Source organism: Macaca mulatta, chromosome 6, assembly GCF_049350105.2.
Source record: "Macaca mulatta isolate MMU2019108-1 chromosome 6, T2T-MMU8v2.0, whole genome shotgun sequence".
NCBI classification, from domain to species: Eukaryota; Metazoa; Chordata; class Mammalia; order Primates; family Cercopithecidae; genus Macaca; species Macaca mulatta.
The window spans coordinates 132,466,065-132,480,813 of record NC_133411.1 but is presented as its reverse complement, the minus strand read 5'-3'; the positions used below and the strand labels follow the sequence as shown (position 1 = coordinate 132,480,813).

At 39.7% G+C, this 14,749-nt stretch overlaps 1 protein-coding gene across 44 annotated transcripts in view; it reads right to left on the bottom strand.

Moving 5' to 3' along the window:
- The window catches only part of CSNK1G3 (casein kinase 1 gamma 3), a 103,596-nt gene extending 97,486 nt beyond the window's left edge, over positions 1-6,110 (bottom strand). For 22 of the 44 annotated variants that reach the window (XM_028849153.2, XM_028849157.2, XM_028849160.2 and 19 more), the window contains exon 1: positions 5,735-6,110. The gene's annotated coding sequence lies outside the window, so the exon portion shown is untranslated. 44 annotated transcript variants of the gene reach the window in all.
- Positions 6,111-14,749: the final 8,639 nt, after the last annotated feature.

Sequence of the window (14,749 nt, the reverse complement as noted above, 5' to 3'; positions counted from 1 at the left end):
TGGTTACACCAAAATACATAGCATACCACATATATCGCTCCTTCTCCAACCTGGACTTCCTGCTCCTTCAACTGAAAGTTCTCCTTTCCACTTGGACTGAGCTAGGTGAGACAGGAGGCTCAAGTGCTCCCGTATATATCAAGGGTGACACATTTCCTCTTCCAAAGAACAATCTCCTCTACCTCCGCATTCCTACTTGGATGGAGGAGATGTTGGAACTATAAGAAGGCTTACCCCTCCAACCCTGACGTACATAAAAGTTGAAAGGTAGCTTATGAAATCAGATTAGGGACCATATTGGGAAATATGTGAGAACCATAGATTGATCACCTGACTAGACAATTAAACAATTCACTCTAAGGAATGAACCTCTGGGAAAACCAGAATCATCTTTTTTTTTTTTTTTTTTTCCTTAAAGAGGATGCTATTAAATAAATCTCTAAGCAGTAGCGTAAACTAGGAAAGATGATGTTTTAGAAGCAGACAACTTCTTTAATACATTACAATTAATCAACGGTTCTGAAGTTAGCCTAAAAAGGAAATCATTTCTCAACATCTACAAACTCTATACATTTTATTACAACTAAAACAAAAATGTCCATTCACAAGACAATCTTATAATACAGAGGTATGGCCTTTTCTTCAAGTGTGGGTCTATTGATGAGAGTTCTATTTCATTTTTCTTGCAAAAACCACTCCCCATAAAACAACACCTGTGATTTCCAGTTTCTGTTTCTTAAACACAGAAAGACATTTTACAAACATGTGAAAACTAATATTATTGCAGATTTTTTTAGATTATTAGGGTTTTTTTTTCCCTGATCATTTAAAATTATTTCACCCTGATCTATTTCAACCATAATTGATTTTGGCTACTCACTTGATTTCAAAGCAGCCAACTGGTTCTCATACAAACACCTTTTTATCTTTGGAGTTCACTGAATAATAATTCATTAAACTATGCGATTACATCATCAAGTGCCATAACAGTGTGTTGGGTACAAACACACATGTCTCTTGGTAAGTATACAGTAATTGGGGGGAATAAAAGTCCAAGATCAAACTAAAGAATAGGCTACACTCAATGTAGCATAAGCATCAGTCAGCAAATTCTACAGAGAGAATGAAAACTATCATTTAATCTCACGAGTGGCTTAAGCAGAGGTCAGGTAAGAGACATTTTCCTGTAACAGGGTGTTCCTGAGAGTCTTTGCTTATCTACCCACCAATCCACCCTCTAAAATTCTTATCAGCAACTTCTGAAATGAAGGACAGAAGATTTACACAGTGCCTACTATGTGGCAGGCATCACATAGTCCTTGGCACTTTATATGAATTTCCTCCATTTTGATGAAGAACACAATGGCGGAGTAACAGGGTAAACTCTCTTCCCTTTTTTTCCAAATGTAGCTATCAGCTAAAGAAAGTACTTCCAGGTAACACAAAGTGATCTAAATAAATGTAATAAATTTGAATACAACTTCAACCTCACATTACTACCCTAGAGAAAAAAACATTAAACTTTGCATTTAAGAAAAAGAGTATCATCAGATCTTATCTCATTCCGTTGAAAAGTTATGAAAAATGTGGACATGATTTAGCCATGTGGACATACTCATAAATTTTCAATAAATTATAACTATGTAACATATCATTAGTAAACAAAGCAACCAAAAAAGTATGTCTTATCTCCCCAATACTTCAATTCATTGTTAAAAATGATTTCTTATAACTAAGATGATAAGCACTAAGTGGCAGGAGAGAGTATAACCAATCACTATGGTCTAAGAACAAATCAATACATATTTTCCTTAGGTTTCAAAGGGAAGCCCAAACATTTATAGTTGCTAAATCTCAGCTTTCAGAGAGAGCTTAAAAAAAAGAAACAAAAAATGTCTAACAGCAGCCTCCACTATGTCACTAAAAATTATACATTTCTACATTTATCTCTCCTTCCATATTTCCTGAGCAGTTCAGATGCTCCTGAAAATCATTTCACATTAATTGAGAATGCACACTTGATTTCTATACATTAAGAATCCAAGCATAGTTCTGTCCTGCAGATCAGCAAAAGGTGATGCTCTGAGGTACCTTAAATTACCGGAACCATACTGTCTGCACCTACAGAATCCCACAATTAAAGACAGATACCTCAAAACTGCCACTTCTGAAGAAATTACATCATAAAGAACCAACACTCAGACACATACTATCAATTAATACCACTAATTGCCAACTGCTTGAGAAAAGATCAGAAAAAGGATGAAGACGGAAAATAAGAAAAAATAGATCACTGGTGGATTAAGACTTTGAAGTCAGAAAAAAAAAAAACTGATTCAAACATTCACTCTGCTACTTCCAAGATATATCTTCAACACATCATTTAAACTCCAGAAGACTGTTTCCTGCTTTCAAAAATGAGGTTACACCACCTAACTCATAGAGTTGTCTTAATAGTATCATTTATGGCCTTTATCAAAGTATGCACTTAATAAATTATAGGAGGTATTGTTGTTACTGGGAGGTTGAAGGGAACACAAATTCAGTTATAAGTCCTTTTTGAATACTAAGAGGGGAATAATTAAGGAAGCTAAGAGGGAAATATTTAGGAGGAAAAAAACCTTCAATTTTCCCTGTAACATGATTCTACATGCACTTATAAACTGACTTTTTTTTCTAAGCACTCCTTTGATAATGATTAAGTGTGGGGTTACATTATTTTAGGGTCATCTAATATTTAAGATGACTTAAAAACTTCACACACATTTATCCGGAACTGTGAAAGTGTCTCATATTATCATCCCTCTGTTACTGTCAATTTTCTTCACGTACAGATTCCTTTATTATTACTTCATTAAAACCACTTTCTGTGAAAACATACACTCTTTACATTTCACTTCATCCACAGTAAATCTCACTATTAACAATAATGTAACTATTCAATGACCTATATTTTGTTATTTAATACTTCAGCATTCCTTCTATTTAGTTTGATACATCCTTTTGGGAAGCCCTTTGGAACAAAACCACCACTTCTTCCATTCTGAAAAACATCTGAACCAATAAACTATACCAGAATAAGTCTACTCCCAGCATAGAGGGATTACAGGATGGATCAGAGGAGACACAGAGAAGTAACTGGAGAGCTTCTCTTCTTGAGTCACATTTTTACAGTCTGGATTGATTTCATGTATAACCAATTACTAGATTACCATACACACTCATATTAAAATGCAAATAAATAAATATAACGAAACTATGTATAGATTGTTTTGGATTATATACTTTTCTGCTTTCCTTCAGTAGTGCCAATGATAGAAAATTGACTATTTTGTTATAACTTGTTTCCTTAAACTTACTATCCTTACTTGCCTATCTACTGTAGCACAGGTTCCGTACATTTGGACCTTCATGCCTCCAACTGACTCATCTTTAAATACAAGTTGGACTTCCATGGCCTGATCTCCAGCTACTTTCATAGCTTCTCCCACAAAGACCTCCTGGCAAAACAGCCTTATGTCCAGTTCAACAAGCCCTGTAACACAATCACATGCCTTTGCTCAGGCTGTTCCCTTCACCCAGGAAACTACCCCCACCGTCACTCCCTCCGCCCCCATTTTGCCTATTAAACTATGTTAAGGCCCAGATGGAGTGTTACCAGCTCTACATTCATTCAAAATTTCCCAGTCAAAAATTAGTGTCTCACACACACCCCATGCGTCCAATACACCTCCAACAAAACCCACAGGAATCTGTGAATTACCTCTGTGTATGTCTGCTTCTCCCTTGAAGGCAGTACTGAGTCTCATTCATCTTCATATTCTACCCACTGTTCCATCCTTGCCACACAGTAAAGGTGGTCCTGGTTGAATTAATTCCTTGATTCCACTAATCCCAGTCCTTTATTTTCAAGGAAGTAATAAATGCCTTTCACGTACAGAAGATTTTGTCAATATATTGTAAATGCTTGCAAAATCTAATGATGAAAATGTCAATAATTACATAATGCACTAATGTTTAAGCTGATGAATGGCAGAAGGGGTGGATGACTACAATAAATCATCAGTAAAGATAATCGTTTCTCAAGATCCCCCAAAAAATGTCATTCATAACATTAAAATTAACCTTTCTGTCCCCCATTCTAATAATTACTTCTACTTAATACATATTCAGAAATGCAAGTTCACATAAAGCAGAAGTGTCTGTACATTCTGCTAAGAATGTATCTCAAAGCCATACAATGTATTTGATAACATCTTTCTTCCAATGCCCATAAATGTAATTTTTATCTTTTATCTTCTGTGCAACTATAAAGGTTAACTATACAAAATAAGATAATTTTATCTTAAGATACAACTGGAGCAAAGTTTGTAAATAATTACAAAATACACTAAGTACATCTCCAAAAAAAAAAAAAGAAAGCTATTAAGAATGTCACACACCAGATCTGATTTTTTTGACGAAAAATGATTTCTAGTTTCACATCTTTCTAATTCCACATTATTCTCACAATTCCTGTAATGTTTTTCTTCTAAATGTATGGGGAAAGCCAATACTCCTCGAAGAAACATCTTTAAAAAGAAACATCTTTAAAATGTATACAGTTTTAATTTTATATCCCATCTTAGATATAGTTTGCTATCTCTTATATCTGTGGGCAAATGTCATTTGAATCGGAAGAATTACAAAAGTTAAAATAATGACTTACTTTCTTAATTCATTAAAAATAAGTACTTATATAATCCTCTAATTTAAAGTAGATATTTTAGCAGAAGATTTAAAAGGGGCCACTGAGCAGCCTGGGTGATTACCACAAAAGAGTTAAAAGTAATTCACACAGTGTATCAACAGTAGCTGTCTCCCACACACACAGGCACACTCTCTCTCTCCCCCATCTGAACTTTTCCTCCCTGAAACATGAGGTGGGAGAAGGGGAATGACCATGACACAGGCCTAACTACTCCCACCCCACGAACAGACACACATCTCCCTCCTCGTCCTGCTGAAAAGAAATGTGGAGGCTATGGACCAAGAGACCCGACGCCTCTCAGAGTCACTTCCCCTGCTTGTGGGATAAACAAACAAACCGGCACCATGAGAGTAACCATCCGAGTAATTATGTTAACCTTTGACTAATGTCTTAGTTAAGTTTTGAGCTGAGTCAAAGCTCTAAGAAACAGGTAAATCCCTGTGTCCCCCCACCCAACCCCTTAAACACTCCAACGGGAAGTTTATCCCTGAACTGAACGCTGGCCCCTGTCGCCTCCTCCCAGCCGATACATGCCTCCTTCCTGCCCAAAGCCCCTACTCCAAAGGGAATTGTCGGGACACAGTCAAGGAGCACCGTGGGCGACACTCCCCACCTCCCAATCTCTTCTAAGGAAGCCCCCGCCGGGCCAGCTGGCCCACCTCCCTCGCCGTCCCAGTCGCGCCGCACCACTCCGGCAACTTTTGCACCCAGCCCGGCCCGCCACCCGCGGCCCCCGCTGCCCCCTAGCCCTCCGCGCCCTCAGCCTCCGACCGCGGCCCCCTCCGGCCCACGCCTCCTGGCCGCCCGCCCGGGTCTTCGCCCACCCCTCCCCCGACACCCGCGCCGGCGGCGCCGCCCCCGCCGCACCCCACCCCACCCCGCCCGAGACCCCAGCCCCATCCGGGAGGGAGGACGCCGCGGCCGCGCCGAGGCAGCCACCGGGCCGGGGCTGGCGGCCGAGCACCAACGCGCAGGGGGCTTTACCTCAGAGGCGCGGCCGCGAGCAGCGGGGTCGGTCCCGGGCGCGGGCGGCGCCCCCAGTCAGTCAGTCAGCGCCGGCGGGGGCAGCGACGGCGGCACATCACACCCGCCGGCGGCCGGAGGAGGAAAGCGAGCACGCAGGGAGCGAGCGAGCGAGGTAGGGGGGAAGGAGCGAGCGAGGTAACGCAGCGCTGCTCGGATTCGGTCCTTGCACTGCCGCTGGTGTCTCCTACCGCCGCCGCTGGCCGGAGAGTCGCCGCCCGAGCCTCTGCTGTCGCCACCGATGCAGCTGGGAATGAATGCACAGCGGCGCCTCGCTTATCCGGAGGTCAAACATCCTTCTGCCTCGGGCATCCGGATCGACGCCGGACCCGGAAGTGAACACATGGAAAAAAAATTAAAAAGGAAAGCGTCTCTCTAGCTGCCGCGGCCCCCAAGCTGCCCGCATCAGCGAAAAGAGCCGAGTAGAGCCGAAGATTGCACCAGCCTTCTTGGATTGGTCGGATCGCCGACCGGAAAGGAGACGGCGCGGTCATTGGCTGGCAAAGTATATAAAGCCTACGCCGCGCCTTCTCCTCGTCTTTCTAGATCCGTGCGTGAGGGAAAGTGAGGAGCGGTGGTGGATACGAGTGTTTCTCTGGATGAGGCAGTGGGCGGAGAGGCATAGCAAAGTCTACGCAGAGAACTGGAAGAAAACACCCCTGTGCTTTAGGAGAGCTACTAAGAATTGAGTGAGCAAAGAGCCTTCAGGGTGCCATTGTGCCAAGTCAGGGTGCTGAGGCTTTCCCTATTGTGCTCAGCCTGCCAGGTTCCAAAAAATCTTAGGGCCTGGCCTAGGAGTATGACATCACTGGGTTGACATTTTCCCCAACTTCTCTATAACCCCAGTGCTATATCAGGGCTCCAACTGCTTAGAAATATGAATTATGTCTCACATTTGCATCTCATTTGCTGTTTGTAAGCTGAGGTAATCCTCTGAATTATATAGTGTGGTATTATCTGTTTTTCAAATTCATCTCCCAAAGTTCTGAGAAGCCAAACATCACCCAAGTCATCAAGTTGTAGTGCACAAACTGAAATCAGTGTTTCTGACCCGCACTCAAGTCCACTCTGCCTACATAGAAAGAATATGATATTCCTTTCATTTTCTCTCTTGCAGTTGGTTCCCAGGGATGAAAATAAGTCATTTTGGTAGACTTCTACGGAAATTGATCCACCACGAAGGCATGGAAACTATAATTTTTTAAAATTGTGATTTATATGTCTCAAGTCCTTTCAAAAAGTTAGGCATGAAGGTGTGCAGGAAGAAGAATCATAGCCTGGTGCCATGTTTTTAAAATGTTCATTTTATCAAACACGTTTATATTCTTGATGTACTTACTGTATCAAGAAACTTGAGTCTTGTATATAGCTCTCCTGTCCACCTCTCAAAACGAAATGCCTCTAATGAAACAAATGCACTCCTTCATTTTCCTCCCTACTTTGCCAGATTAATGGTATAGCTAATGCGTTACCTTTGGAGGAGTAGTTAGTATGGAAATCTGTTTTTGATTTTGGTTTGTAATACAACAGTGCCTTTTTTTTTTTTTTTTTTTTGAGACGGAGTCTCTCGCTTAGTCGCCCAGGAGTGCAGGGCGCGATCTCGACTCACTGCAAGCTCCGCCTCCCGGGTTCATGCCATTCTCCTGCCTCAGCCTCCCAAGTAGCTGGGACTACAGGCGCCCGCCGCCAGGCCTGGCTAATGTTTTGCATTTTTAGTAGAGACGGGATTTCACCGTGTTAGCCAGGATGGTTTCGTTCTCCTGACCTCGTGATCCGCCCGCCTTGGCCTCCCAAAGTGCTGGAATTACAGGCGTGAGCCACCGCGCCCGGCCAACAGTGCCTTTAAAAAAAACAAAACAAAACAAAACAAACAGAAAAAAAAACCTCCCTTCTCACTTTGTTCTCCAAACTGGAAGTTAAGAAGTGACTAGCATCACCAGTCTTAGAAGGGTAGTGTTAAGAGCTCTGCTCCATACTTACCACACCGTCGTTCTGTAGGAGACTCAAAAGCAGCTAAGATGTATGCATGCTCAGAATTGTGAATGACTTGCCTAAGCAGATGACATATCCCAGAATTTCTGATCTCTCCCAGGACCCCCTGCTAGACAAGAAACAAAGTTGACATCTCACTCAGCAGAAGTGTCTGCAACACAGGAAACTAAATATTGTCCTCAACTCCCAACAAACCATTTTATTCTCTCTACCTCAAAAAACTCAGTTTTGATAAAGAACACCCACCCTTCTAAGTTTTCATAAATGGTTGAGAAAGTCAAGTATATAAATATATGATCAAATCACATTTTTAAATTAAAAATGAGCTGGTCTAAGTAAGTACAGTGGTATTTAAAACGAATTGATCACAGCCAGTTACAGATTTCTTTGTTCCTTCTCCCCTCCTGCTGTTTCACTTGACTGGTATTTATTAAATTATATTAGAAATGGATGGGAATAAGTGTTTACATTTTTAACACTGCAGTGAAGAATTTGGTTAAAATTTGGCCCATAAACTCCTATAGATTAAAATTGGCAAAGCCTGGTGTAGTGGTGAATGCCTATAGTCCCAGCAACTTGGGAGACTTGAGGCAGTAGGATCCCTTGATCCCAGGAGTCTAAGGCCAGCCTGGGCCACATAGTAGGACCTTTTCTCAAAAAAAAAAAAAAAAAAAAAAAAAGACAAGTAACCCAGATAGGAGGCAACGAAATTTTCAGGTCATTCTATTAACTTATAAAACAAATTGCTTTGGGAGGCCGAGGTGGGTGGATCACCTGAAGTCAGGAGTTAGAGACCAGCCTGGCCAATGTGGCAAAACCCCATCTCTACTAAAAATACAAAAATTAACCAGGTGTGGTAGCGTGCACCTCTAATCCCAGCTACTCTCAGGAGACTTGAGGCAGGAGAACCACTTGAACCTGGGAGGCGGAGGTTGCAATAAGTGGAGATAGCGCCACTGCACTCTAGCCTGGGTGACAGAGTGAGACTCAGTCTAAAAAAAAAAAAAAAAAAAAAAAAAAAAAAAAAATTATATATATATGAAAAATTGGCAATGTGAAAACAGCTTATATTAATGAAGGAAAAGCCAAACCACAGGCATTGCAAGCAAAACTCTTTATCTTATAGCATGATGTTCCAGCCTAAGCAGCCAGATTATACTTTTCACTCTGCTATATTACAAATCAAATACAGTTTATTTATTGTGTCACCTCACATTTCCTGGCATTACCACTCTTCAGGTATTTATATTCTATTAATATTTTTCATTATGATTATAGCATAAATTCATGTGATGCTGTTGTCACAATTTTATAGTACATTGGAAACTTGCGTTTATCAAATTCTCTTTTGACAAAAGCTTTGTCTACATGTCCTACAGATGCTTGGTGAGAGAGAATGGTATGTAGTTTGTGGAATGTAAAGCTGGCCATTTTTTCTCCTTTGTAAGCAGTAAAATTTAAAGTGGAAGAAAGATGGAAACGAAACAGTTTGATTATGGTTTTAAGCAGGAAATTATGAGATTAAGATATTTACTAAGACTTTTCAAAATAAAAACTGATGAAACATTCATTTTCTTCTTTCCAATATTTTGCTTAACTGTAATGGTAAACCTGGCATGGTGATTAACTGGTTGCCAGAATAAGGCCTGAGGCATCACCAAATTATACTTAATTCTTTATTTTTTAACATTATTTTAAAGGAAAAGTACTTGGAAGAAAGATGTAATTAAGAAGTAAACAATGAAGTAGAACAGGGAAGGATGCAAAATGGAGAACTATAATAATAGCCAGGGGCTGGGAGCAGAGCAACATATTTTACTGCGACGGGGAGAATAATTTCTTCCCCCATCAAGCCTACAGTCAAGGGGAGGAACAAGAAGGATTCTGGGAGAAAGCAGCTATAGCAGGTTTTGGGGAAGCTATTGCTTAGCAACCTTTATTTCAGACTGTTACGTGAGTACAGCTCGAAAGAGTCAAGACACTGTTTTATACCATCCTTAGAAGGATGGTTTGAAGTATTTGGTAGGTGGCAAAATAAATGTACAAGAATCACAAAACTTTTCTGAGAGACTTTATTGCATGTTATAATATTGATCTTCAGAAATGTTTAATAAAATCACATTTTCAGGATTCCTTGTCTTAGCTCGGGTTGCCATAACAAAGTATTGCAGACTGAGTAACTTAAGCAATACAAATTCATTTTCTCACAGTTCTGGAAGCTGAAAGTCTGAGGTCAGGATATCAGCATGGTCAAAGTCTGGCGAAATCTTTCTTCCTGACTTTCGGATTGGCACCTTCTCCCTGCGTCCTCACATGGCCTTTCCTCGATGTGTGGGCATGGAGAAAGAGGGTGATCTCTCTCCCTTCCTCATGTTAATCCTATAGAAGGCCCCGCCTTCATGACCTCATCTAAACCTAATTACCTGCCAAAGGCCCCATCTCCAAATTCCATCACATTCGGGGTTAGGGATTCAACATATGAACTTTGGAGAGACAAAATTCAGTTCATAGCACTCCTCAAAGGAGTATTTTCCATGCAGAGAGTATATCATCTATAAATTAAAGGTAAAGGCTAGACAGGATATTAATAAGAGAAGACAACTTTTAGACCATGTTAAAATCTCGTGGAGAAGAGAATACATTCTTAAGAGAGAACTTCCATACAGAAAACGCTCCATAGGGAAAAGCTAAAACAGCATAAAAATGTAAAAGTGTCTTGCCAAAAAGAGTGACTAAATCTCTAGCTAGGCAATTTAATTTTTGTTTTTATCCATTAGCAGACCTGAATTCTGGCAGTTTTTAAGTAAGTTTGGCTATCCAAAGAATGTTGTTTCGTGATAAATGGAAAAGAGTTAGCTAAAGCTGTGATTTTCTTGTAATGGTTTCAAGAACAGCTTGAATTCTGAGTAATATATGAATCTAAAGTTTGGAGATGGTCATAATAATTAGTCCCTGTTCCATTTTCCCTCTTCTTGTCTTCTTTTGCTCCCCGTGGTTATATCTTCATATTTCTACCTCAAGAGTCCTTCCCAGATCATGAACGAAATCTGAGCAAGACTAAATGTCTCAACAGCTCCCACGCATAAGAACCATGCAGCCCTCTGAAGATGTAGAATGCCAAGTAAGAGTGCTGGATTACAGGTAGACTTCAAGCTGTGCCACTCCCCTATATCCCTGATATTTTCCCAGTCTATAGCACTGGACTTCTCCTTTGCTATTCTTTCATAATTGAAACTATATCAATTCCTAAGCTCCCATCTAATCTGAAAGTTTAAGCTTGGTTTGGAAAATTTTTCACTAGTCCCAGTTCTGACTAGATCCTAGTTCATTGGGCAGGATACTGTTACGATACATTACCCTCAAGCTACTGAACTTCTTCAAACATCACCCACTGACTAAGCTTACTACATTACTATATCCTTCTGCTGAATAGGACTGCACTGGTGCCACAGCTTGTCTATGCCATGTCTGAATTTCATGTACTCTGTGGACAGTGAACAAGGGCCTACCTTGTGGGCATCAGCCTCTCTGATTGTTTCTTTAGTCTCGGTCATGCTTGGTTATGCTTGGCGTTAACGTCATCCCTTTCTTCACCAACTAGTACTGCTAAATTCCTGACATGTCTTCATCCTCCTACCTATGCCTATTGTGGTATCAGTGCCATATCTGTCTGAATAAGATCACAGGGTCAATAAAAATTAAAATTGATGTGAGAGGATACTTTAGTTTAAATTCTTACTTCTGTTTAGTTCTCATTCTACTTCTGCTATACTTAGGATTATGCCACTTTTTGGCCTTCTTCTATATTCCTTCCTTATGCAAGCTTTTTAAATAGTCTGCACCTCAGCTCATCTGTAAAATGAGGCAATAATATATATATACACCATATTGATATCAGGAAGATTAAATGAATGATATGTCTGCAATGTACTTGTCACAGTGTCTGACATATAGTAAACAATAAATAAATAGTTGTTGTTAGACACCACATGACCCCTAGGAACCTGCATTTTCCAATCCAACATGAGCAGTAATCAGAAGTTGAAAATATCAGATCCCAAGCTGTTTCCTAGCTTTAGGAGTCTAAGACTTGAAACCAGATTGTGGTTCTGAAGCAAAACATTATTATTTGAATTTGCTTCAGGCCCTTTCAAAATTTTATTTACCAAGTACTTATGGACATTTATGTTATATTGGCTGTCCAGCATCTATTTACCCTTTCCTAATAGCACTCAGATTTCCCTTTGATGAATCTTTTTCTATCTCACTCTATTCAGTGACCAGGGGCTGTGCCTTCCTATAGGTGTTGAGTAAGGGAGGAGTAATGGGGGACATGTTGCTGAAACAATATCAATTGGATTCTCTCTCCCTAGATTTGAATTATTAATATTATTATTATTATTGAGACAGGGTCTCATTCTGTCACCCAGGCTGGAGTGCACCTAGATTTGAATTATGAGGTAGGGAAAATGAAGGCTAAAAACGGTTGGAATCGGAGGGACTCCATCCCAAGAGTGGCACCCTGACCACACAGTTTCAATAGTGGCTATGATCTTACTTGCCAGCCTCTGGAGCATTTTGGATTCTGCCTAGACCAAGTCTTCCAGCTTCTGTCCATTCTGTGACTCCCCTAATTGCCTTTCACTAAATTCTGTTTGATTGCATTACCCAGAGTATATTTCTTTTGTTTGCAATTGAATTATCCTGATCACCAGGTTTTCATTCTTAGCTTTTGGTTTTCCTCACCTCTTTCTCTTTCTCTCCTTCTCTCCTACAAAGTATTCTTTCTATTCATAATCTGGCTCTGCGTCCACATGAACATTTAAATTCAAATCTATAATTTGACCCTATTTCACTTCTCTGGTTTCACCCTAACATAATCTCTGACTGTCTCACTGTTGTGAGGCTCCCTAGCTTCAGACTTGTGTTCTCCTAATTGACAAAGCTAGCCACACCCTACCAAAGCTTTGTATTTCAGTGCAGCTGCCTTCTGTCACCAGGCAGCCCTACCTCAGCTTCTTGCTGAAACTCTGCCAACTGCAGACCTAACCCTTTGGACTGTGACTTAATGCTTTGTGTTCTGCCAGCTTCGGTGACCTGATCTAACTGACAACAAATTTCAACCAAATGCCAATGCTTGCTTTCTAGAACTGTTACTTTAGTATCTATTAGTGTATAGTTGTCAATTTATATTCGTAATAATAAAATCTAGTATAGCCCTCTATCTCGTTTCCTTTACAATACTGTCTATGCTCTTCTGATATTGTTGATTCATGTCAACCAAGATAAATCAACTTGGTCTGTCTATAATGAAAAGAATTATGTGTTATAAAGTAACTATAGCAATTTGGGTACTCAGTGCTGGGGTAACACTTGATTTTAAAAGCTGCCTAATCAACTCTGTTCTAGTTTTCAAATATTAAAGAGAATCCAGTTGTGAAGTGTTTGAGCTACAAACCAAAACAGCAGTCCTCAGCTTTCCCCTACATGCCTTTAAATCAGACATTAATATCTCACCGGAAATCTGTCAGTGGCATTGAATAGGCTACTCTAGAGAGTCATGGTTAAGGTTGCAAAAAAGAAGCTGACTTTAGAATTCATTTCCACATATAAAAAAACCCAATTGTAAATGATTAAGTGATAATAAATGTTAATTATTATTAAACTCAATAGAGTAAAATATTGTTCAAAGCAATAGAAAGAATATGTAGCAGATATTAAGATTATGACTGGTCAGTAAATGGAAAGAATACTGATTTTATCCTGCACATATAAAATAATTTTTAAAAGATCATAATTCCAAATGACTTTCAAATATTGTATCTTATATATCCCTAGTGGGATTTATCATAAAGACAAAAAAATTATAAAAACTTTTTTTTTTGGTAGTCATATTGTTGGTGCTCATACTGTTTTTTCTGATACTATGATATGTGCAATGTGGGATAAAGCAAAATGAGTTACTATAATATATTGTAATTCTGTTATTCTTGACATTGACATACATTAAAAGAGAGAATAACTAAACTGCCTATAGTTGTAAATTTGAATTAGAAGTATCATCATGAACTCACAGTATTTCATACAGGTATTTCCTAATTCAGTTGACTGAAAAGGCCCAGAAGCAAGCCAAACTTAGTTGCGATGAGTATCATTAGCCCTTACACTTCAGACTTCATATAGCAGAGCCTTTGGAAGAGAAAAGTAGAATATGGTACTATATTCCTTTCCTATTGCTGCTATAACAAATTACCATAAATTTAATGGCTTAAAACAATAAAAATTTATTATCTTACAGGTCTAGAGGTCAGAAGTCCAAAATGGTTCTCACTGAACCAAAATCCAGGCATTAGCAGGGCTGTGTTCCTTCTGGAGGCTCTGGGATTTAATTCATTTGCTTCTGTTTTCCAGCTTCTAGAGGCTTCCTACATTCCACTTGCACCTTCAGAGCCAGTATCATACCACTTCAAATTCTGCTTCCATCATCACATCTCTGACTCTCACTGTTACTTCCCTTCTTGACTTTGAAGGAATCCTATTATTACATTGAGCCCACCAGGATAATCCAGGATAATCTCCCTGTCTCAAAATCCTTAATTTAATCTTAATGCAAAGTCCCTTTTGCCATGTGAGATAATATATTCATAGTTTCTGGGGATTAGGATGTGGACGTCTTTGGGGGAAGGGACATATTTTGCCTACCATAAGCACCAAGTCAAATAGAAGGGCTTTAGGTTTTAAAAAGGGGTTGAGTCTAACCACAGTTGCTGAGATAAGACTTAATACCTACAAATGCCACATCTGGCTCTTAGAATAATTTTATCAGTATTGCCCACAAGCCTTATATAATGGCAAATTGGATGAAATAAAACTAACAACTAGTGAGTGCCTAACTGAAGACTTTCAGGCATTTTCTAGAAAACATTTCTTAATTGCCATAGATAGGTATCATTTCTCTTTCTTTGTAAATGAGAAAAGTAAGAC